Source organism: Aethalodelphis obliquidens, unplaced genomic scaffold (assembly GCF_003676395.1).
Source record: "Aethalodelphis obliquidens isolate GAN/ISIS:26980383/991018 unplaced genomic scaffold, ASM367639v1 scaffold5, whole genome shotgun sequence".
In the NCBI taxonomy this organism is placed as follows: domain Eukaryota; kingdom Metazoa; phylum Chordata; class Mammalia; order Artiodactyla; family Delphinidae; genus Aethalodelphis; species Aethalodelphis obliquidens.
Genome location: NW_020837949.1, coordinates 21,518,492 through 21,543,355, shown reverse-complemented (window position 1 = coordinate 21,543,355; position 24,864 = coordinate 21,518,492). Strand labels below are relative to the sequence as shown.

Sequence of the window (24,864 nt, the reverse complement as noted above, 5' to 3'; positions counted from 1 at the left end):
GCAAGAGACTTATTTTCTTCTGTATAAAAACATCCTTTAGGGATTTTATAATTTAAGTTCAAGCAATTAAACATGCACGTTTAGCATCCAACTGCAGGTGTTTGAACAAATGGGTGAAAAATGTTCAGATGGCTGGCAGGCTTAATTCACCATTATCTAAAATGAGTTGTCTGTCTAAGTCATCACAGCAGTTTGAAAAGCATGATCTTTCATGTTTCAACCTTACCTCAAAATTATAAATTATATTTAGCTACGTGAGTGTCGGATCACTTATTTCCATTATAAATGCAATGCTAACTGTAGACATACCGGGCAGTCTGCAGGCAGGATCTGAAAGCATCATGCCACTGCTTTCATGGAACAGAGAACAGCTTTCGGTTGCCACATGTTTACCCAAGTTCAGCCCTCTGCCTTTGAAGCAATAACAACTTTCACCAAACCCCAACCCTAGCCTAAACCCACAGTGCTCGGGGTCCTTTGGGACAGCCGAAGCTCGAAAACCAGGAGCTGATGGAACGTCTTTGAGGTGTGTGTGTTGTAGCAGCACAACACACAGAGGGCAATGGAAACACCTGCTCTTATGACGTCTGTGCTCGTATTTAGAAGTTCAGCAGAAGGAACAACGCCTCTGAGCTACTTGGCCCCTTTTATAAGCTCTTTCTTTTCTTGATTTTTTTTTTTTAATATTTATTTATTTGGCTGCACCAGGTCTTAGTTGGCAGCATGCATGCTCTTAGTTGCAGCATGTGGGATCTAGTTCCCTGACCAGGGATCGAACCCGGGCCCTCTGCACTGGGAGCATGGACCACCAGGGAAGTCCCTCTTTTCTTAATTTGATGAGCACTCCCAAAGCATAACTTCCCTGTGGGTCATCGGATCGTCTTGTTTCAAGAGAATAATCTGCCATGAAGATATACTCACTTTCAAAGATAAAAGAGGGTATAATTCTGATATAAAATTCTCCTTTAAGACCTCCTACAACAGAACACACCCCTTCTTGCCTTCAGGTTGTCTTGAACATCTCTCAACCTCTGTAAGTATCTGAGGCCTGTTTTGCAATCTGGTCTTTGGACTCAAATGATCTTTACCTGGGTAGAGAACAAATTCCATGCCTTGTTTCTGCTGTTTAAAAAAAAATCCAAGTATCTTCAGTGATTAAACAATGGAGAAGATACAGCAAAAATTATTTGTTAACTGCATTTTCTTTCAAATGACGGTTATGCTCAAGAGGTGAAACTTATTCTAGCCTTACCCTTGTTTTTATTTTATAAGAGCTTTTTATAGTTTAAGAACTGTAATTAAATTTCGTCAGAACTGATTTATTAAACTTAAGTTTTCAAGAAGAGAATGATGGGATTTCTTAAACTATTAAGTTTCCAAAAGGAAGACAAATTATTTTTATTCTAATATAAAAGATGAGAGACTGAAAGGGAAAATTTTTTCCATCTGTATTTTGATTAGAATTTTTTAATGTTCAAATTCTTGGTTCTAAACCACAGTAAACAACCAGTCATTCATTAAGAAGCAACTATTGAAAAGGCGATATTTAAAGGAGAAAAAATAAAACATGATGTGATTAAAACCCCATGCACGTCTTCACTTCAAGGCAAACGCTGTGCCCATCTGGGTATTTAGAAGGTGCCAAATATCATTGGGATCTAGATTTAATTCATGTCATAAAGAAAGTACTGTGTTTAATTTGTTTACAAAAGACCTAGAACCTCATGGAAATGATGGTGGTGATATGGACATGAAGTGAACTCAACATTAAAATGAGGTACTGATTTTTAAATTATTTAAATATACAATCAGTCACAAACATGAACAAACTTTCAATGATCTAGTGTTCTACTCCTAATGAGAAAAGGTAATTTTAAAGATAACCTTCAGCTTTAATAGGTTTCTGCTCTAATTTTCTCCTCTGTTCGGAAATCTTTAAAGGTTAGTCGGTTTAAAAATCCTGGCTGCTTTTAGTCAGAAGGCCCAAAGAAGAAGAGACAAGGTCTGTCCCGAGGGGACTCAAAGATGGATTGTGAGAATTTAAACCCTGGACATGTTAGCTGAACTGAAAGCACTGTCTTTGCCCGCTTTAGTGGTGAGACTTGGGAAGGACCCGAGCTCCAGAGCCCTCTCTTCAAGGTGACAGGAAGTACGAAGTGCACTGACCCCAGCAGCTCCCAGCACATGTGCAGAGATATCCACGTTCAGCTCCCAGCACATGTGCAGAGGTATCCACGTTCAGCTCCCAGCACATGTGCAGAGGTATCCACGTTCAGAAGTTAAGCCTGAGCTGGCCGACCTGCCGGCCAGGGTGGCCACCCTCAGCGGGGCGGTGGCTTTCCTTCCACGCTCTCTTGCCCACTGAGTCTTACATGAACAGCAGACCCGATCCCTGATTTCAGTCTAAGGACACTGATGGGAATTTTCCATGAAATCTTCTTTAGAAACAGACAGCTATCATAAATACCACAGAAATGAGCTCTCCCTTTCCAAATTCCTCTGAAAGCGGCAGAGAATATGTACAGCCTTGCTCTAAACTTATTTGTAACAAATAAAATAAAATAAAATAAAAGCTTCTCCTCCAGGTTATTACAACTCAACCAACAGTCATCAGCCAACCCTATAATGCACACATGAGACATCGGTTTTCACAAATTGTCTTTTGTGAAAGACAGTTAGAAAACTAACTTTCTATCTATCTATCTATCTATCTATCTATCTATTCTTTACCTATATGGAAACAAACTCATAATACTAATCTCCAACAGTGATTCCGTAGTAGGTAGCTTTATAAAACCAGTCCCCCCCCCCTTTTTTTTTGGCCATGCCTCGTGGCATGTGGGATCTTCCCCAACTGGGGATGGAACCTGTGCCCCTGCAGTGGAAGCACGGAGTCTTAACCACTGGACCGCCAGGGAAGTCTCTAAAACCAGTCTTTATGCTTATAAATCTACCCTCCAATAGGTGACAACAGAACAGCTCCGTCACTCTCCTTAATTTCTAATATGTACACGGAGAGGCAAACACAAGGTTTTATTGAGACTCTTACTGTACGTGCTTCTTTTCTTCATAGCACATCATAACCTGCAGTTGCCTTTGTGCATTTGTACACTGCCTGTTTCTTCCACTAGTCTCTAAATTCCATGAAGGCAGGATTAGTGTCTGTGTTTTCCTTATATAAACACCGTGGGATGGATGGAAGGAGGGTGGGGAAGGGGTGGGGAGGGAAGAAGAAAGAAGTAGTAAGAGGAAGAAGGGAAGGAGGGAAGGAAAGGAAGACAAGAGTTGCAACAGCAGCTACACTGGTTTTAGCAAAGACAAGGAGTACTTCTTTTGGCATGAAATTAAAATTATTATGTATGTGACACGGAGGCACAAACATAAGGAATAATTAGCTCCTAGATCTTTCATGTTTTATCTGTACAACAGCCACTACAGCAGGTAGCTCTGCTCACTGACTTCTCAGCTTATCTGTGTGTAAATACAGAGCTATGTTTCTTAAGTGAACAGTTTAAGAACTGTGACCAAGGTCCAGTATTTCTGCCCTTTTTATTCATTCAACATCTCTTGGAAACACAAAGCCCGATTTTAACTTTGGATATATCCATGTGAAGGCAGAACTAGCTCTCAAGCAACTCTTCTCATTTTTACCACCTACATAGAAATGTAGCTTCTGGTAAAGGATGCCTCTCAATGAAGAAATCATTTACCAATAATAAGCAGGGTCACTGGGGGCAGAGGACAACGTCAGACCTGACAGCTAGGAAGGCAGGTAGTGTCACTAAGAGGATGCTCGAGACCCCTCCGGTCACCTGGCTCCAGGGGGAGCAATCCAAGGAGTCCTTTCCCCACGCAGCACGTCCTGTGAGGGTGTGACGGGCACGGTCATCAACACAGGACTGTGGAGGGCTTGCCTGAGTTTACACAGCCCGTGAATGACAGAGTCAGGATGCAGCCCCAGGTCTTAAAGGCCGCGTCTGCTGCCTCATCTGGCCGCCAGGCTGCTCACTGCACAGGCTCTGAACCGGCCGGGCCGCAGGAAGTGGCAACAAAATTATCTGCACCACAGAGAAAGTGTGAACACAGACAAGCCCAAACCGATCATCATAGTTTTGAAGCATCTTGTCTAGGAACAGTTACCGACAGGAAAGTTAACCTGCTGAGCCAAGCGCAGACCTAATCAGGTCCGTTTTTGCCACGAATGCCTAAAGCCCTTCTTTCAGGGCAGAGATGAACCTCGACTCCCATCATCTGTGGCTGCCGTGGGAATTACGAGAATTAAAAGAAATAACGCATGCCCTTGTGCACCTTAACGCTGTGGGTCTCCTGCGAAAACTACATTCAAACCCAGCTCCCGTGTGAACACAACCAGACCAGCCTTGGCAAGTCAGCTTTCATCTTGCTCAATCCTTTCTCTCAGTTTTTCTCTATCAATTTATCACAAGTGTTATCGGTTGAGGGTCTACAATACATCTAGCATTCTTCTGATGACAAAATAAAAAAATCACTCCTTGTACCCTCTGCACTCAAGTACTTTATGATTCAGATTTTGTTCTCCCTTCTGGATGCCTATAATTTCTTCTTGACTGACTAGGGTTTAGAAAACATGGCACGTTCACAACCGTAGGGAGTTAACTGCACGGCACCCATCACAGAGCAAGAAAGGCAAGAAAGGTGTTAGCTCTGACTGCTGGGCTAATTCACCTGGGTCCTGACCTGTATCACCAACGTCCCAGGAATGTAACCTTCCCCATCACACCCCCGATGGCAAGCAGCCGTGACATGCTGATTCTGTGGGTAGGACGTCATGCGTTCCAGCTTCATTTGCAAGAGTATTTCCAGGTCCAGCTGCCGCCTTGTGGCCACAGCAGAGGTCCTGACCCCTTCAGCCAGCTCCACTGGGAGATGGAATCAAGGCCAGCGATCTATGATCTAATCCCAGGGCCAAGGTGAGTTTGTCAAAGGCCCTGAGAGCAAATTATGTTTTCCCTGCCTGGGGCTTGGTTTCTATGCTTTAAAAAGGATTCTCAGTATTTACTGCAGTAAAATTAAGCACTTTCAAATTTCTGCCAGATCCCCTGGAGAAATACGGTTTATTAACACAAAACAAATGCAGTGCCTGAAAGGCAGGAGACCCGGATCACAGTCCCTGGCCCACTACGGATTCACTGGGTGGCTTCAGGCAGGGAACTTAAATCAAGTGCATCATTTGAAACGGGCACAGAGTGGACACTTGGCAGGTGGGCAGTGCCCTGTGAGGTCTGAGGCTGGTCCAGTGGCGCAACTAAGTCAGTGCAGGCGAGGCCCTTTGCCAGGGCCCAGGGCCTTGAGTGCTGTTTTGTAGCTGGCTCAAGGTGGCCATGCTGAAATGTGACCATAAAATTTTTGAACGCTTGAAGCTGAAGGAACTGGTTGAAACCTGTCCTTGAAATGAGGGGCAGTCCCACATATTAGGTAAGAGCACAGCTTTTAGGAGCCAACTCTGTGGATTCGAATCCTGAGTCTACCGTTTTCGAGCTTTAGTTTTCTCGTCTGTAAGGTATGAATAAATACCATCTACCTGTCACAGGCTGTTGTGAGGATTAGATGCGTTAATTCTTGTAAAGTAAACACTAGGTGAACATTAGCTATTAGCTAAAAGTTAACAAGGTATTAAAATCAAATGTAATAATTTATTAAGTATATATTTTTTCAGCTTCCAAAGCAGATTTATAGAGAGTTCCAGTTGGAATGAATGAAACTCCATGAGAGAGGTAATAATAAAATACCTAACCTTCTACACCCCTTTAGAGTTTGCAAGACACTTTCCCCTGTTTTCTTTGAGGTTCATATTCTCCTCATTTATTCTTTTACAAGTCACACTTCAGCAAAGTGACCAGGCAGACTGGAAAGCCCAGAAGCAAAAAGAAAGATAAAAACTTTTTTTTAAATAAAAATCTCAATCCATAGGTTCAATAGCATTCCAGAAACGGCTGGAGAAATAATGCTTTAAAGGCCATCTGCATGCTGGTATCTCCATCTGAGACCTCTCCCCTGAAATACAAACTTGATTATCCACTTGCCAAGTCAACATCTCCACTGGAATTGCAACAGGCATCTCAAAGTCAACATGACTAAAACAGAGCTCCTTCTTTTTCTCCCCTCTCCCCATAAACAAGATAATGGGTAAACTGTGATACATTCACACCTCTGGAACACTGCAGCAATGTATACAGAGGAACTGCAGCTATACTCCCAACAACATGGGTGACTTCTATAAACATAATATGGGGGAAAAACAAGCTACAAAAATATGGGGGAAAAACAAGCTACAAAAAACTACACATGGTGTGACACCATTTTTTACGTATCTCAAAATACCTTTAGCAACGCACATTTGTGTGATAAGATTTATATGTTTGTTTAAAATAAATCGAGAGGATTAAAAACACAAATTTCAGAATTGCAAGGAAGGTGGAGAATAGTGGGAAGGAAGTTCACAGAGGGATCCAGAAGCATCTGTAATGTTCTAGTTCTTAAAGTAGGTGGTGGGTCACTGGAGTACATTTTTTAAAACTGTGCTTTAGAGCTTACGTGTATGTTATGCATAATCTTTTGTATATATCAACTAATCAACAAATTAAAAAGACAGAAATACAACCCGTAAAAATGAACTGTGCTCAACGTTATACTTTAAAACAAACTAAGCAGTGAAGGAGAGTAAATCTTGCTAAAAATATGAAGAAATTAATGTATACTAATACAGTTGGGTTATAGAATATAATTATTTTTACAAGGATGAATAAAACACATATGTAATACATGGATCAAATGCCAAGGGAAAAAAATGACTAGGTTTAGAGGTCAGAACATATTTACTTATCGGGGATCTTTTTTCGCTAGGCTTTCTTTCTTAAAAACAAAATGGATTGATATTACTTGTTTAGTGTTCCCTGTTTAGCAGGTGGACGATCCAAGGCCGCTAAGGATGAGAACATCTCCCTGTCCTGCCCGGGCTTGGGTCTCTCAAGGCTCGTCCAGGAGAAGCGCAGCACCTCACCTGGTGAAGGTCCGTGATTGTGGAGTTACCCTTCTCTCCCCCATCAGCACTGATAGCGGCAGTTTATTGTAGACAGACTTAAAATACACGCTTTCTTTTTTCTAGAGCATCTAAGTTGCAATTCTTAAAATGAACACAGCATCAGAGTCTATTTTCGAAGGAAGTGACCAAGCTCAAAGCAGCACTAGGCATGATGTGCCTTGTTTATCTGTTCGAACAGGCAATGAAACAAAAAGAGGCCCGTGTATTTCTTGTGCTTTTCAAATAGAACTGGATCTATCTGAATGGCCAGGGAGGAGAAGACAGTTTGATTTAGATTTGGCATGGGTTTAGGGGAAGAAATGTCTTTGTAACTGGTCCTAAATATTATGGCAACTTGGACTGAGTCAGTCTCCAAGGGAGAAGTCGCCACATGTTATAACAGAAGCCAGTGGGCTTGGCAAGGAAGGGAATGAAAGAATTACAATTAAAGCAACACCATTTTTCCACCATGGCGAAGATGCGCTGGCCAGGACCATGGCCTGTCCTCCTTTTCCATGGCTGATCAAACTAAGCACTGCCCTTTCAAATCAGTCTTTATCATCATATTCTGAAGAACACTAAATGCTGAGATTAATGTTAATTTCTAATGAATTCTTAAGGAGAACTTTTTCTTCCTCCTTACTAAAAAGAAAGACTAAACGATTCAGAACAGAGATTCAAAAAGAGGAGTGCCAGCAAAAATTCTGTTAAGAAGGTTGACAGCGTACATCTTTCAAATGTACTTATTGATTCTGGAGCTCCAATAAGATAAGACTGTGATCTGTTTTGATGCATGCTTCCGCCCCCCCACCCCATTGAAATTTCTGGAAGTTAGATTCTTGCCTACCTGTCTTGCTATTTTAACTGGTCATTCCCAAACATAAACTGCCCCACTTTGAAGCTTTCCAAAGCTAAGAGGAGGTGAAGTCTGGCACAAAGCAGGCTGTCAGTGAGCGCTTACTGAGTGAATCTGCATTTCTGCATGGCCTTGAGCTGGATGTAAATTCTAAGGCTTCTTACATTAACAGTAAGTTTTCGGTCAACATCATCATAACTTACTATTTCCAAGAGGAAAAATAAGCTTATATAAATGGTACTGAATACAGTATCTAGTTTTCATTTATGAGAAGCAAAGGAAAGGAATTTTGAGGAAAAAATGAGACAAAATATAAATATAAATCATACAGTTTCATTTTACAAAGTGGTTTTCCAAGTATACCGCGTATTTCACTGAAAAAGAAAGGAGATATATATGTTTGTGAGATAGGTAGGTGACAAACTAAGGGGTATGTGTGTGCATGTGTGCAAGACCAAGAAAGCATGAGAGAGACACAGACAGAAGGAGCGACAAAGAGGAACCTGGAATAATTAAAGAAACAGAGAGTTTAAGGAATGTTTTAAAAATACATAATTGATGATTCCTTAAAAGCACCAGAATTCCTTAGATGTTGCCCTAGACCAGTGTGGCATACCAGCTATGAAAAGTCGGTCCTGAATACTAATGACAGGGATGTATACAGTACCATGCAGATTTCTTTTGGGAAGGAGAGCTACTGACAGAGCCATGTAGCACTGACTGAAGCCCAGGCTGATAGGCTCATCCTGAGGAGAAAACATCCTCAAATAGGTGCCTGAGGGCTAAATCCACATGCGTCTGTAATACCCTCTCTCCCCATCCCCATGGCTATTTGGGAGTGATCTCAGAGAACAGAGTGAGTCCGTCAGTCACTCAACATATATGTATAAGAACCTACTACGTGTCAGGTACTGCACTTGGTAGATGCAGAAATATGATGATGAACTCAGTGAAAAACAAAGTTCCTGCCCTCATGGACACCAGGGAGCTGGCGGCAGAGGTATTGCAGAGTGACTGAGAACACGGCTGGGGTCATTAGATGAGGTTTAAATCCTGCCCTGGAAAACACTGTTTAACTCCCTAATTATTGCTTTCTTCGTATGTAAAATGGGATGATAATGTTGAGAAGATTCCAGGAGATCATGTTTGTAAAGCACTTAAAACAGTCCCTGGCACACTGAAGGCCCCATAAATGACAGTTACGAGGGTTACTTCCTCAGAGAACTGAAGGACACCCACAAAGAAGTTTGCCATCTTCTTCCCCAGAACACACCCCAAATTGTTGGACAAGGAACTAAGCCACATCACCACTTGATCACATTTCTGTATGACTTTTGGCAAATCAGGTAGCCAACAGTGTCACTGAGCTAGACAGGAAAGTCTAGTCGCTAAAAATATACCCCAACAAGAATATACCCCATACTGTTGCTATAATGGGAATGTTTTCTGTTTCTCAAGGAGGTAGCAAGAGAGTATCACTGGAAGGCCTCTTGAAAAATCACTTAGAGCATTTCTCTTTTAAAACAAGCCCTGGGCTTCCCTGGTGGTGCAGTGGTTGAAAGTCGGCCTGTCGATGCAGGGGACACGGGTTCGTGCCCCGGTCCGGGAAGATCCCACGTGCCGCGAAGCGGCTGGGCCCGTGAGCCATGGCCGCTGAGCCTGCGCGTCTGGAGCCTGTGCTCCGCAACGGGAGAGGCCACAGCAGTGAGAGGCCCGCGTACCACAAAAAAACAAAACAAAACAAAACAAAACAAAAGCCCTACGAAAGCACCACTAACCATGATGAAGGTTCTAGATGATGGCTCCAAAGGGACAGATGAGAGGCTACATTCAGGACATCTTAGACTGAAAGGCAGTAGAGCAGAAGGGTTAGGAGCACAGGCTCTGGAGCCAGGCTGCCTGGGCCCCACGCCTGGCTCTCTCACTCACCTGCTGTGCAGCAATGACCATGCTGCTCACTGGGGCTCGGTGTTTAAAATCGGTCACAGAGGGTTAATATCAGTCCCTATCTCATTGGGTAGTTGTAAGAATTAAAATCACTAACATCTGTGAAGCAATTATGATAGACCTGAGCCCCAGAAAAATAGTCTATAAATGTTAGCAATAATTATGCCTGGCAAACCCAGTAGCTTTATTATGCTGCTAATAAGCATGTGAGAGCCAAATAGCGAGAGAGCAACTGAACCACAGCCGAGGAGTCGGGAGTCCTCTCCTTGGCTCTCACGTCTTCTTTCTGCATCACACTGGGTGCACCACATCCCTTCTGTAATTCACTCTCCTCACCTACACGACAAGCAATATACATCTCCACCAGGAATGCCTAGAGAGGCCTGATGCCGTTTTTTGCTAATATCAAAGCAGCTGAACAGTTTAAATTTCTGTATCTTCCTGTCTATATTAGTCAGAGTTTTCCAGAGAAAGAGAGTCAATAGGATGTGGTGTGGAGGGGGCGGGGGAGAAAGAGACAGAGATCAAGAGATGGAATTTTAAGGAAATGCTTAGGCCAATTCCACTGGGGTTTGACAAATCCGAAATCTGCAGGGCAGGCTGGTGACCCAGGGAAGAGATGATGCTGTGGTCTCAAGCCGGCAGGCAGTCTGGAGGCAGAACTCCTTCATCCCTGGGGGACAACAATCTTTCCCTCTTAAGGCCATCAATGGATTGAATGAGACCCACATACCTTATGGAGGATAATTTGCTTTTCTCAACACCCCTGATTTAAATGATCTCAGCTAAAAATACCTTCAACAGGTATTTTTATTCACCTTCTTGACTGGTGTTTCACCAAATACCTGGGTACTGTGACCTAGCCAAGATGACACATAAAGTTAACCATCACACTATCCTTTCAGAAGAGACGGTGTTCAGATGATTCTTTGCTGCAGGAAAAACCTCTAAGAATGCACAGCAACTTCACTTTCTGAGACCAGATTAGAGGCAAGAAATTCAGATGAGGCACCCATTTCTTTAGAGATGAATTCTAAGGCTGAAGAAAAACCTTGAAAGCAGACATAGAAGATGGTATCTGAATCGTAAGTAGGAAGAGTCAGGAGAATGTACTCCAGTCCACAGAAAGGACAAGCTTTTAGAACAAGGGCTGCAAACTCAGTACCTATACGGGCCAGACAGATAAGACAAATGGGTGAAACGAACAGGGTGGGGGACATGCAGAATACACAGTGCACACCCCATGTAAAACTGCTCCCCAGCTTCTGGCCGAGGAAGGCTCCAAGTCCAGCTTTCTTTCTGCAACAGCCCGAGGACACACACAAGCATGAGCCTGTGGAAGGACAATCGACTTTCCGTCAGGTCAAAGGAGCCCCGTCTCTCTCTTCCACCACTCATTAGCAGCATGACCTAGAATAAGTTCCTTAAAACTCTCCAGGCCTCTGTTTTGTCTGTAGAATGAGGTCACTGCCACTTACACTACAGAATTATTGTGAACATTCAGGGAAAAGTGCCCCAAATGTGACGGTTGATATACATGCTTCCGACTTTGCTTTTATTAACCACCATTTATAGGGCACTTACTATGTGCAAGGCACTACTTTGCAACTCATTTAATCCTCACAACAACCCCACGAGGTAGGTACTCATTCTACAAATGAAGCAGGGAAAGGGTAAATAATTTGACCAAAGACACACAGCAGAGAATACTAGAAGATTGTCAAAAGATATAAAACAACAGGACTATTAGATGCTACAATAGATTCTATCCCTCCAGCTACCAGAAGATTCTGTCTTTTCTTTCAACCTAAAATTTGTCGCAAGTGTAGGTGATGCTTGCTGCCGGTACCCACTGATTCCCACTCACTCCTCCACAGCTTGCATGCCCCGCCCCCACCACTCCATGAGCATCTCCCTTAAAGGCACTCATGACTCTGGGCTCAGCAATCCGAAGGCCTCTCACAGTACCCCCGTCCTTACCCCAACAGTTCCTCTCCGCAGCACCAATGTCCACTGGCCTTCTAAGGCTCTGAAGTTCCCCGTTTTCCCCTTTGGAAGCTCCTCCGCGGTCTCCTCCCACCCCTTACCCCCACCCCCCACCCCAGAGGTGAGTCCTAGGGCCCGTTCACTCTCTCCTCGAGCTCCTCTCCTCGCTCTGACGCTGTGCACACAGTCCGTGGAAATCACGTTTTCAACTCACACACCTCAGTGCCCAACCTCCATACCTACGCAGCAGGTAGTGACCGACCTACACGCTGACCCTCTCCCCTCCAAGTCCTGCCAGCAACCTGTGCGACTTTAACCTGCACACGAACACCCGTCCAGCACGGGTCTGTTAGCTCCTTAACCTCCTCATATCCCACGGCCAGCTCTCCGCTCCTCTGGACCTATCCAGTCCAACGACCTTGCTCTATTACTATCACTTGAACTGCTTCACTTCTGAACTAGTACATGCTGATGTCCCTCTCTCTGACCACGATCCCCTCTTCTTCAGCTCCCTTTACTAATTATTTAGGATACCAGTTGGTTACGTAGGATAACCAAACCTAATAATCCTAAACCCCACATCTGATCCTTCCACCGTGTCCCCTAGGAAAGTACCAGCAACAACCCAGCTGCCCAGTTAAGAAACTTACATGTTAACTTTTATCCTTCTCTCTCCCTCATCCCCCATATCCAACAACCCCGCAAACTCCATATGTCTACCATTCTTAAACATCAACCAGAGTCTCTCTATACGGATCACCCTCACCTCTCACCTAGAATCCTCTCTCCAATGAACTCGTGACCAGTTTTCCTGCTTCTGGTACTTGCTTCCCTAAAATCTATTCTCCAGCAGACAGAATGGTCCTTCTAAAACATGAGTCTAATCACATCACCCCAGTGCTTAAAACCCATGAATACTTCCCATGTCCTTAACGAGATGATCAGATCCCCTAATACAGCTTCTGGGGCATTTCTTGATCTAGCTGCTGCCCACCCCCCTGGCCTTACCTCCTGTTTTCTCCGTTTCAGCACCACATAATTTCCAGTTCTTCAGATGTATCATGCTTCTCTCTTGCCTCTGGGGTCTTGGTAGATTCTAGTTCCCCTACCCGGAATATGCCTTTTTCTTCCTTTTTACCTTGGCACTCATCATGCAAGTGTCATGTTAAGTACTATAACTTCCTTCAGAGACTTCCTGGTCCCCAGACTTGGTTAGGTGCCCTGGGTCGGTGTTCCTGTAGCAAATCTGCACTGCCCCCCCTCCACATTACAGTCACCCCACAGTATGGAGTCTCCCTCGCCAGCCTGTTCTGTAGGGTAAGACTATGGCTCTCTCGTTCAGCACTGTATTCCCACCGCCATGCAGTGCTCGTCCATAAGGACACTCAACAAGTATGTGTTGAATAAAGGAGCACGCAGCTGATTCTTAAATCCCTGTCTCCGATCCTCTTAACTTTGTCCTTGAGATTCAGCTCCACAACTCCAGTTGCCTGATGGACGTCTTACCAGTATCTAATCTGAACATGTACAGAGTGCATGGGGATCATCTTCTCTCTCACATCTGCTCTCTTCAAAACCTAGTACAGTAGAAAGAGAACAGGTATGGAAATCAGGGATGCCTGGAATATGCTGCTCTATATCCTATTAGCTGGGCAGCTTTAGACAAATCTTTCTCCGAGCCTTAGTTTTCTCATCTCTGAAATAAGGGCAAAAATACCAACCTCATAGGATTAGTCTAAGATTGAATGAGATGATGTATGTGAAATGCCTGGCAAATGACATAGAAATAACAAATGGCACCTGAGTTCAAAAATCTGGAGTAGGGGCTTCCCTGGTGGTCCAGTGGTTAAGGCTCCGCACTCCCAGTGCACGGGGCCTGGGTTTCCTCCCTGGTCAGGGAACTAGATCCCACATGCATGCCACAACTAAAGAACCTGCATGCTACAACGAAGACCTAGTGCAGCCAAAATAAATAAACAATGAATATTTTTTTAAAAAATCTGGAGTAATTCCGCTTCTATCCTCCTCCCCGCCAGGCAACCCCTCTCATCCAGGCCCATTCCAGTCGTGCCCCCTCACTTAGGCCCCCTGCACCTCCCTCCTGGACTATCACAGCAGCTCTGCTGGGCTTCCCTGGCTATGGTTTTCTCACTGTCCAGGCCACCCCACACACAGATTCCAGAAGATCCTATTGTCATTCACCTGACCGAAATTCTTCAACTGTTCCCGTGACTTAGTATCCAGTCTAAATCGTTCAGTCATAAGCCTTCACAGCCCTCCTGGGCCGGCCTCAACTGACCTTTGCTGCCTTCTGTTCCCGTTAGTCACTTATACACACACTGTTGCCCAGCAACAACACATTAGTCACTGCCCACTCTGCGCACCAGTTCGTCCCATCCCTTTCTATATGTCTCTGCTCATGTGTCCTTGGACTCAGACCCTCGCAGTCCTCAAGTCCAACACCAACTTTCTTGGTCCGGCCAAAGCCTCTTCGATCCATGATGCATTTCTTGATGGCCCAGCCTGAGAAAAATCTCTTCTACAAATGTGTAGTGTGTTTGATTTATCTCTTTTCTTTTATACATTTTATCTCTCTTCTCTATGTTTATCTGTGCACTGAACCTTAGCTCCAAGCTCTCCACAGGCAGCATGACGTCCGGGCCCACACTGTCATGCTCAGGAAAGGCACCCAGGAAACAGCAGCTGAATGTGCACACCCACAGGGTCCTGCTGAGGATGTACCAGCACCTGGGGGGCTGCAATTGTCAAGCTTCTGCTCAGCTCCTAGAACAGTGCCTGGCATAGAGCGGCACTCCACAAATAACTGTTAAATGAACTTATCCACAGGGAGATCGCCTATTGGCTGTGGGACAGAAATTCTGTCCCCGCGGAATAAAACACAAAAGAAGACCTGAGGAAGCCTTTTCTCTCCCACCATATACTTAGGATGCAGGCCAGCTTCAAGTTCACTGTCTCCCGAAAGCTAGACAGCTGCTCTCAGCAATCAGTATGGCATGTAACGCTTTGGTATATTTAATGTGTCAAAAGTACTCAATTTTAACATGTAAGTAAGAATCATTCCTCAAAAATAGTCTCCTTTGGAGAACACAGAGTTATTCTAACAATGTCCAAAATCTTTTTCAGACCTCACCTTTTATATAGCCGTAACTTCTTTTTTTTTTTTAAAAAAAGATGTCTATTACAGAATGAACACCTTTTCTCATAAGGCTTTCAACTAGCTGAGAATTAAAGAATTTCAGAAATAAAATTCCCATCTCCTTATCCTTAAAGTAGAAGGTGTTTTTCAGGGCTTTCACTTCCAAAATTCTATTATGTAAGCCACTTTATAAATCACATACACAACAATCCTCATTTTTCCATCAAGTTTGTTTGTTGTTTTTTTTTTTTTTTTTTTGCGGTATGCGGGCCCCTCACTGTTGTGGCCTCCCCCGTTGCTGAGCAAAGGCTCCGGATGCGCAGGCTCAGCGGCCATGGCTCACGGGCCCAGCCACTCCGGGGCACGAATCCGCGTCCCCTGCATCGGCAGGCGAACTCTCAACCACTGCACCACCAGGGAAGCCCTCCATCAAGTTTTAACTGCCCCCCTCCAACCCCACCGGGCTCTGGCAACAACACCATGCACCACGTGTATCTCTGTTATAGTACTTGTCAATCTGTGATGTTACCTCTTTATATGTCATTTATCCCACTCAACTGTCCTCCTGGAGGCAGGCCCCTGACATGCCAGTTTCTGAATCCGCAGTGCTGACTGCTGGAATGTAGTCGGTGGCTCAGTAAATGTTTACATGAATCAATGACTCAAATCAGTTAATGGATCATAAACCTTTTCATCAGACCTAACTACTGGCTCCTTCCTACCCTCCAAGGCCAGAGAATTCCCATCACTGTGGATAATAAAAAAGGATGGGAGGTTTTTAAGGCAATGGCGAAAAAAAGTTTTGGATGTGTCCTTGGCAAAGATGGCATCGCTGTAGGAGAAGTTTAAATTCTTCCCAGCTAACACAGTACTTTAAGGAGGCAACATCCATTTGCACGTCTATGTGTCTTTTGCTCTGTGAGTTAAAATATTAATTGCATTACTTTAGAGTCACACCTTATACATGTGCTTCATTTAATTAGTTTATTTAGTTGCCCTGAAATATATACTGATGGGTAAAAACAAATTAGTGTAAATCACAACTTTAAAAAGATAGTGAGGGAAGCATCTAGTTCAACGTCCGAATTACATGAAAAAGCCAAGAAGACCCGCCCGCTCAGCACCGTGTACCCTTCAGTGATTAGGAAATGAGCTACTTTTCAGGTATCATCCAATCCAAACTGTTGTCAGTGTCTCCAGAATCTACAGACTGCTCTTCCCCACGTTCAACAACATAAGCACATCTTAGTTTCCAAGAAACCTCATTATAGGTTGATGACAAATTTGAAAAAATACTCTAAATAAAATTACAGACAATGACTCTGACATTTGGGCTTTCCAAACATACTGCTATGGGTTTAAGAAACACATTTCCACGTCACAGAGAGTTCCAAAGATCAGCATATTCTGCGGAGTCCATTATCTACTGCTTGGGGAGGCTTAACAGAGTGTGTTAAGGACCAAATCTTTTCAGATAACTGCTGGCACGTTGCTAGGTTTTGTATATGAAAACTGAAAACAAAAATAACCAAAGAGTTTAGAACTTTTCAGTTATAATAAATTTTCTATCAAAGACAGAAAGTATTATTTCATATTCTCTTTAATATTTTTAAAAGCAGCACATACTTCTTCCATTTAAAGGTGTGGAAACCGAGGCAAGAAGGCTCAATCATTTTGTTAGAATACTCTGTGCTTCAAAGGCAGTTAAAGTCATGACCCCAAACTACAACTAAACTCTCCAATAGCCTATTCTCATGAGAAAAGGTTTAAAAGGCTTATTGCTTAACTGAAGGATAATCAATGCAAGTTATTTCAATGACTGGACCAAAAAAGCTGCAGTAGACCAGTAGACCACTGAGTATCTCGGAGACCTGTTAACCTCTTTGTCCACAATCTCCCTTGAGATTATATATATATACAGGTATATATATATATATAAAATAATAATAATTAACAGGTGTCCTTGGTTTTGATAAGAATAATATTCCTGTACATCCTCACTGGACAGCTACGTGCTGCCATCTTCTACATTATGCCCGGTGGAGCGTAAACAATTTTTCATGAAAAAACAAAATCAATAAAAGTAGAACCCCCCACTTTTTCTGCCAGTAGTGCCCTCAGCAACAAAAGGGGCAATGACACCAACAAAGGGATTACGATACTCTCAGACAGAATTCAAGCAGAATTCTAAATGGATAAATTCATGTTATAAACTTTTTTTTTTTTTTTTTTTTTTTTGCAAGTGCCTTGCATGCTTATGTTACTATTCATTCTGAGATAGACAGATCATCAATGACCTTCTGGGTCACTGACTAGGGAGAAAGCCGACTATAAAAAAGAGTGGGAGAAAAATAAGAGGGGGGGTTGCTTCCTTCCACCCCAGACCCCCTACTGCCTTGAATGAAAGAAGACAGATGGCAGCCACCTTCCCCTTTAATTAGGAGGGGCAGCTCAGAGGGGACAGCCCTGCTCACTTGGCACCATCTTTAACAAACCGTTTCGATGGTAATGCTCTGCTCATTCACCCGGGTTCCAAACTGTTCTCAATCTTTGATTTATAAACCAAATCTCTGTAAATTTAATTATGAAAAACTATAGCTCTGAGCACAACACTGAGAGTGCCTTCAGAAAGAAGGTACTTAAAGATGTTTGCTGAATTAATAATTCACAGACATTCATACAGGGAGCCTGGAGTGTGTCAAATGAAATACAGACACCTCAAGTCCTACCATCACCACTTTGAGATAAAATGGGAACTCCCACGGCACAGAAGCCCGAACTTAAATTCACACTGTATTCCACACTAGAGTCAGAAGCTAAGACCCCTGACTTCTGCTTTCCAACGCTACAGTACAGACATGCTGCCCCCTTCTACCTTCAAAGTGTCACTGTTTAAGTTCAGAGAAGTCAAGAAAATTCTCCGGTAAAAGCAGTCCATTTTATAAGGATAATTTTAATTACAAATCACAAACCACTCTGCATTTCTATTCGTTTTGCATTTTCAAAACCACAGAACTTTGTATTAAAAATTTATCAAGCCATGTAACATCTCTGGAGACAGGATCAGCATAAAAAACAAACAAACAAAAATGTAAGATGGGCCAAGTGTCAGAATCAGGCTGATGTCACAGAATCTTCTGTGTAGGAGATGAAGCCTCTTAATTATTATTTTTTAAAGTTATTAAACATATTTTCTATAAATCTACAAGGCACGAAACTTTCTAACATGAAGGAAAAATTCGGTTAGGACTTTATACATTTTATTCCATTTTTATATTAATTTATTTTCCCAACATCATTAAATAACTTGTATTCTTCAGGTCCTTTCCATTTCCTGACAGGCTTTAAAATTACAGCCTTTTATCCAACAGCCATTCCCACCTACTGTCTGCAGTTCCCACGTGCAGACACCCCCCCCCCGTCCTCATACCTGTCTTGTACACGCACCCTTCCTGCTTCCCAATGGAAATAAGGGCAGTGAACTGGGGCTGTTTTGCTAGATATGCTCCTGGCTGCAGCTCATAAAAAGCCTTGTCTGTGTCACCCACCGTCATTTAATTAACGGCAAAGTTCTTGAACCATTTAAAAAGAGAAAAAAAGAGAACTTTTTGTTTTCTCACTGATGATAAATTTCAGGCTCTTTTTACCTCTTAACAAGCCAGCCAGCAGCTAGATACAGGAAGAGAGACAGAAAAGATAAAAGAAGCAATCAGCTATTTAACAAACTTCATCTCCTACTTCCCGATGAAAAGGAAAAAAAAAAAAAACCTTGGCATTTGCCAGATACTGAGTGTTTAATAATGTTAGCAAGAAAAACATGTAGGAGAGACCGACTAAAAACAAACAAAACTTACTTTGTTTTCCAGCACAGTAAGCAGGTCCCGATCCAGATGAGGGTTCCCTTCCTCAAGGCCCCTGCTTTCACTTTATAAGCTGTGTTTACACTTAACATCCAGGTTTGCTGTGGAACTCCAAAATGCCTGCGCTTCTCAGGATGCCCCAAGTTCACAGTTCAACTCAGAAGCTTCACCAAGGACCAGGAATCTCCAGGGCAGACCAAGGCGACCTCTGGGCGCCACGTGGCACCACTGCTGCTATTACCACACGCACGCCTGGGACAGCCACTTGTTAGGTCAGGAACCAGGCCACCAGCAGATAACGGCTCAGACGAGCGTTCAGAGACTTGAGCCTCTGGCATTCTCAGGTTCAAGGTTGGAAAATGTATTAAGACGAGAACCACGCAGTCAGCAGCATTCTGCGCCATTAACTTTCTCGCACGTAGATGCCTGTCTAAATAAGTGCGAAAGGTACAAAATTAGAAGGAGTGTTTTACTGGTGATGGTGATTGGCATTTGCCGTGTGCTGGGTCATACCTTGCTCTCTAAAACTGCATTTAAGAATCCTAGATCAGAAGTATTTTCATTTCCTCTGTGGAAACTACAGAGAATCAATTAAAAAAACAAAACAAAACAGGAAAAAAGTATAATTCTGCTTAAAAATGTAACCCTTACTAAATCTCATCTGGTTAATTTTTTTTTTTAATCCAAAAAGTAGGAAGAAAAACCCAACATATAAATTTGATGTTTGTTTTGAAAAATTACTTCATCCATGTACTGTCCAGCTCATAAAAACAAACCTTCTTCCAGCAAAACGGGACACTATGACCTTGTTTACTGCAGTGTTTTGAAACTGCTGTCTCGTAACTCCTGACATCACTGGACATGTATTAGCACCTTTACTGCTGTTGGCTGCACATGCTGCTACCCTGACTGTCTTGAACCACCTCTGGTTGAACAAATACTCCACACAACACTAGGGATACTGGCATTAGCATTAAGCCCACAGAACTCACATGATACCTTTTGTAAGTGTCACATCTCTCTGATCACTTTTACAAGAAAACAAAAGCATCCAACATCTGATACTTTTTCAAGTCCCAGCATCCAGACCTGGTACAGACCATTCTTTCTTCTGACCCTCTCCTTGCCCAGGAGAGGGGCTTCTTTCCTCACCGATCGCCATATCGGCAAGAATTTCTGCCACAGAGCTTTACTAACAGAAGATCCTGACCTACTTTCTTCCAATAAAAAAATTCCCACAAACTTTCCTAGAGGATAATTTATTTTAGCGTATTTTAGAGTTTCAAAGAGCACTGTTGTTGCATTTTCAATTCTGATAAAGTCAGATTTATCCATTTCTTTTTCTTTTGTGGAACACGATTTTGGTATTGTATCTGACTGTTACATTTTTAAAGAAATTATTTTCTCCTGTAAGTCTGACATTTCCCTTCTGTGTTCTTCAATTCTTACTCTGGATCTAGCAGAACTAAAAAAAAAAAAAAGAGGATAGTTGCAACACAATTTAATTGTGTAAGTCACAGTAAAATTTGAGTGAACATCTCCCATAATCCATCTCTTTAAATAAAACTAAATTCTGGTCCTACAATGATAGTGCAATTTTACAGAGAAGTATTTAAAAACCCAAGTTTAAACTATCTGAAATCAACTGCTAACATTCCCATTCCTTTCCTGAAACAATTTGCAAAACATCAAGCCCTCAAACTATAGTCACCAAGAAATAAAAAACACCAAATACATACTTGAGCAATTATGGCCCCTGTTTGTCAGAGAAGAATAAAAAGAAAAACGTCCAGGGTTAATAAAATTAATTAACTCTAGCTAAAGAACTACTAAAAAGACCCTCCAAATATCATGCTGTTACTATGACAACTTCAAAATTGCTTTGAGAAAATGTGAGGGATTTTTAGATTCATGATAAACCAAGTGTCATCCAGCCTGACAGAAATTACTTTCATTTATATCAGGCAGCAGAAAGGTTAAATGGCCATTTACAACTCTGAAATATCAAATCGTTACCTTTTGAGAGATGCTGCACTCTCCATTCAGATCATGAAAAGAATAAGTAAATGAACAGCTCTCTCAGTAATCGGAACCATTTTGATTTCAGTCCTGCAACTACACCACTCCTACGTTCTATCTACTTGGTACTTTATTTTTATAATGAAAGCAAACTCTGATGCAATCTGAAAGGGAAGGGACAAAAGAAAAAACAAAAACAAAAACAAAAAAACCACCCTAACAGTCTCTAGTTTCCAAATACAAATAGGTAAACACACACTCTGATTTTCTAGGCATCAATAATGAAACAGAAAAAGAAAACAGCATTTTTCCCTTAAAATTCCTGCTCTTAGGTATTTAGACTGATTTACATTTTACATAATCTTGATGGCTCAATCAGGAAGTGAAATTTTTAAGTGCGTGTGTTATGGACGGGAGGAATCACGTGACCCATAGAGCAAAGAAAATTATGCAGTAGACTAGCATGCTAAGAAAAATAAACTTAACAGGAGTTTAAAAATACTGTCTTTGGGATTCACTGAGCCATGAATATATTACGGCTTTTAAGAAATAAAAATTCATTCGGAAGCCTTGAAAATAAACCCTCAGGACGTTTTAAAAAATATTACGAGATCAAAGCAATGCACTGTGAAAAACAAAAGTTTAATTAATAAGGAAACTGTTTCTATGAAGATCATAACCGTTCAAGGTTTATTTTAAAGATGATTTTCCATGTTATTTGAAGATCAGGCAAGACATAATTGTAATGAAACGAAACATAGTTGCAGCTATGTATAGATATTTGTGCTTTATTTAATATATAGTGCTGTGTGCTCCTGGAGCACAAAGAAAAAACTGTTTAGGTTTATCCAGACTTCACACAAGTTTTATAGATTTCAAGTGGTTACTGTGTTTTATTACAGCAAACACATTCTCAAGAGGAAAACATCAACACCATAGAAATTTTCATCTGAGGTTATTTCACTCTGGAAACCAAAAAGTGGGAGATAAACATTAAGACACCTTAAAAAGTGTAATGGATTGACTGATACATGACTTCATCATATAAAAACTACTTGACCATAGTCTCTGTGCTGGTTGTCTAAAACAGAGTATGTTAACATAAACATATTTGAAATTCAAAAGGTTTGGCCTGTGACTGTTTTGTTTTTCAACGCAATTTCTGTTATTAATTTGTTAATAAATAATAATTTATTAATACCAATAAAAACAATTAACATGGTTGACAGCAGGTATTTGTACCTCATAACTATTACTTTTATCACCTAATGCTTCACATTTTTCAAAATGCTTTTCATATCTTTATTTCAGCTTTTTAAAAAAATTCATACCTCAGGCAAGTGGCAGGGCAAGGTCGGTGACAAACATCAGTTCTGAGTGTTTCCTGATTACTAGGCTCATCTTTTTAAATTCTTAAACACAAGAGGTAGCTGGAGAAGAAATTATTAGGGAAGACAGAAGACTCTCAGAAGGGAAGCTTGAAATAGACTAGGAACGGTCCGGAATGGTAAGAAGCAGAAACGCCCCAAGGTGGAGTATTACGTGATACTGTGATATTCTTCCTAAACTTGGTATCATACTGGCTGATTGGATTAATAAGGAAAGATGAACTAGTTACCAAGAAATGTTCCCCAAAAAAGTCATAGCACAACCTAGCTCTGCCACTTGCCTAGACCATAACTTATTGAGACTAAATCTCAGACTTATTCTATAAATCAGGAAATTAGAGAAATTAAGAGACTTTCCTATGTTATACAGATAGTTGACTGACAGCTGAAACTGGACCCAAGCTCTCTGACTTTCCTAGGCTAGGACTCTTTTTTTCACCACGTGCCACCTTATAGCTATAACCTGAGGTTCAAGTAAGCCTCCAATGAGCGGAGCCCTGGTAGCTTATCTTAGTCCAGGGAAACTGAAATGGGGTCAAGACTTCGAGAGGCTCACTCTGGGCTACTTAGTCCCTAGCTCATGGGCCCCCATCCCTTATTACCGCTGCCGTCTCTGTCCCCCACCAACCTGTGCGGAGCATCATACTTCCCGAGCCGGAAAGAGACATGGCAAGTTCTGAGGTGAGAAGTGAAGCTACTGATCCTGTCCCCAGGTATATCGCAGCCTCCTCATTTTTCTCAGTGGGAAAATCAAGGCACTAAAATAAGAAAAAGCACTTGTTTTGGTTCACATCACAATTTTACTGGGATTTTGGACAAACATGGGAACAAGATAATATTCTTGAAAAAATAAAATTAGCTCCCACTTTATAACCTTCATCAGAATTAATTTTGTGGAGATTAAAGAGTTAAATGTAAGAGCGGAGAAAAAGAAACAATTAGAAGAATATATTTCTGAATTTGAGATAGGAAAAAAAGTCTTAGCTTTACAAAAGCAATGGAGAAAAAGCAACAAAAGGCAAGGTAATCAACTCAATCTGACAACATTAAAATATGAAAATCTGTAGCTTCAAAACCAGCAGACAAAACTGCAAGGTAAACAAAAAATAAAATACTTGCAAGAGGATAATATATTTTATATTATTATAAAGATAAAAGGTAAAAGATATTAACAAACAATTCACCCCAAAATATAAAATGTCAACACAAAAAAGTATGGAATTTCACTAGCAAACACCAAGATTTTTTTCATCAATCAGATTCACAAAAATGCACAACAAAAAGAGCAAAGCAGGTGAGGTGAGGTGAGACGATCATTTCAGGAAATCAGCAATATCTTTTTACAAACCCTCAAACTGTTGTGACTGATTAACATGTCTATAAATATCTCCTGAAGAAACAATCACAGATACACAGGAAGATAACTATACAAGGACACACATACAATAACTTACAATAACATAAAACGGGAAACAACATAAACATCAAAAATTGGAGGAAAGCATGTGACTAAATAAATCAGCAAATTCATATGTTTAAATCATGGTTTTTGGAGAATACTTAACGACATTGGAAATCACAAAATATAATGTTAGGTAAACATGCTGGATATAAAATTGTACATAAATATGATATCAGTGGAGAGAGGGACAGACAAATGGTGGGGGGCGCGGGGGTGTAGAGAAGCTAATCTCAAAGAGAGACTGGAAAAGGATACATTTAAAAAGCTTGAGAGGGGGTGGGCAGAGAACTTAGATTTTCATTACTTCTTTGCAAAACTGAGATATCTGACATTTCGTATGAGAAACATTATTTTTATAATTAGAAAAATGTTATTTAACCCAATGAACACCCTGTAAATATCTCTCAGTCATATAAAATAATTAAACTATTTACAAAGACCTAACGAGAATGCTTACACTTTAAGCGCAGAAAAGAAGTACAAGACAATATGATCTTAAATAGATAAAAATTGACATTAAAAAGACCAGAAGAATATGCATCAAGATGCTAACAGTGGCTGCTTTTTGACGGTGCTATTGTGTGTAACAGTTTTTCTATGATTGTCATATATTGTTTTCATGAGGAAAAATAGATAGATATCAATATCACAACTGTAGGACTGATACATCAAGAAGATGCTACTATTGACAGTTAAATTTCAAAATATAGAAGGTCAATAGCCACAAAAATCTGCCCTGTCACTAAGGTGTCTTTTTAAAAAAATTTAGGAACCACTGGTATGTCTTCAGAAAATAGCAGGAATTGGTGGGTGTCCAGGAGGTGGGAACGAATAATATTTCTTAGTTGCCAAACTGTTTTCTCCACATAGCAGCAGCTCTGTGAGGGCCACACTGAAGCATGAGAATCTTGACAGTAGGACGTTCGTTATTAGCAAAATGGCAGAGAAGATTGATGGGCGAGGGGTGGTAAATGGCCAAAAGAGGAAGGCAAAAGTTCGTGAAAACAACAGAAGCATCAAGAAAGAAGATTCAAGACATCATTAGATCCAAAATAATTAGAAGAAGGGTCTCAAAGAATTATTTGTATACCTATGTTCATAGCAGCATTATTCACAATAGCCAGAAGGT

General features: G+C 41.5%; 1 long non-coding RNA gene across 1 annotated transcript in view; it reads right to left on the bottom strand.

Moving 5' to 3' along the window:
* LOC113618098 (uncharacterized) overlaps positions 1-24,864 on the bottom strand; it is a 96,466-nt gene that overhangs the window by 46,382 nt on the left and 25,220 nt on the right. The window contains exons 4-5 of the long non-coding RNA XR_003431885.1: positions 22,902-23,031; positions 18,861-19,296 (exon numbers count right to left, since the gene is read on the bottom strand). This is a non-coding gene — a long non-coding RNA (uncharacterized LOC113618098). The remainder of the gene's footprint in view (positions 1-18,860; positions 19,297-22,901; positions 23,032-24,864) is intronic.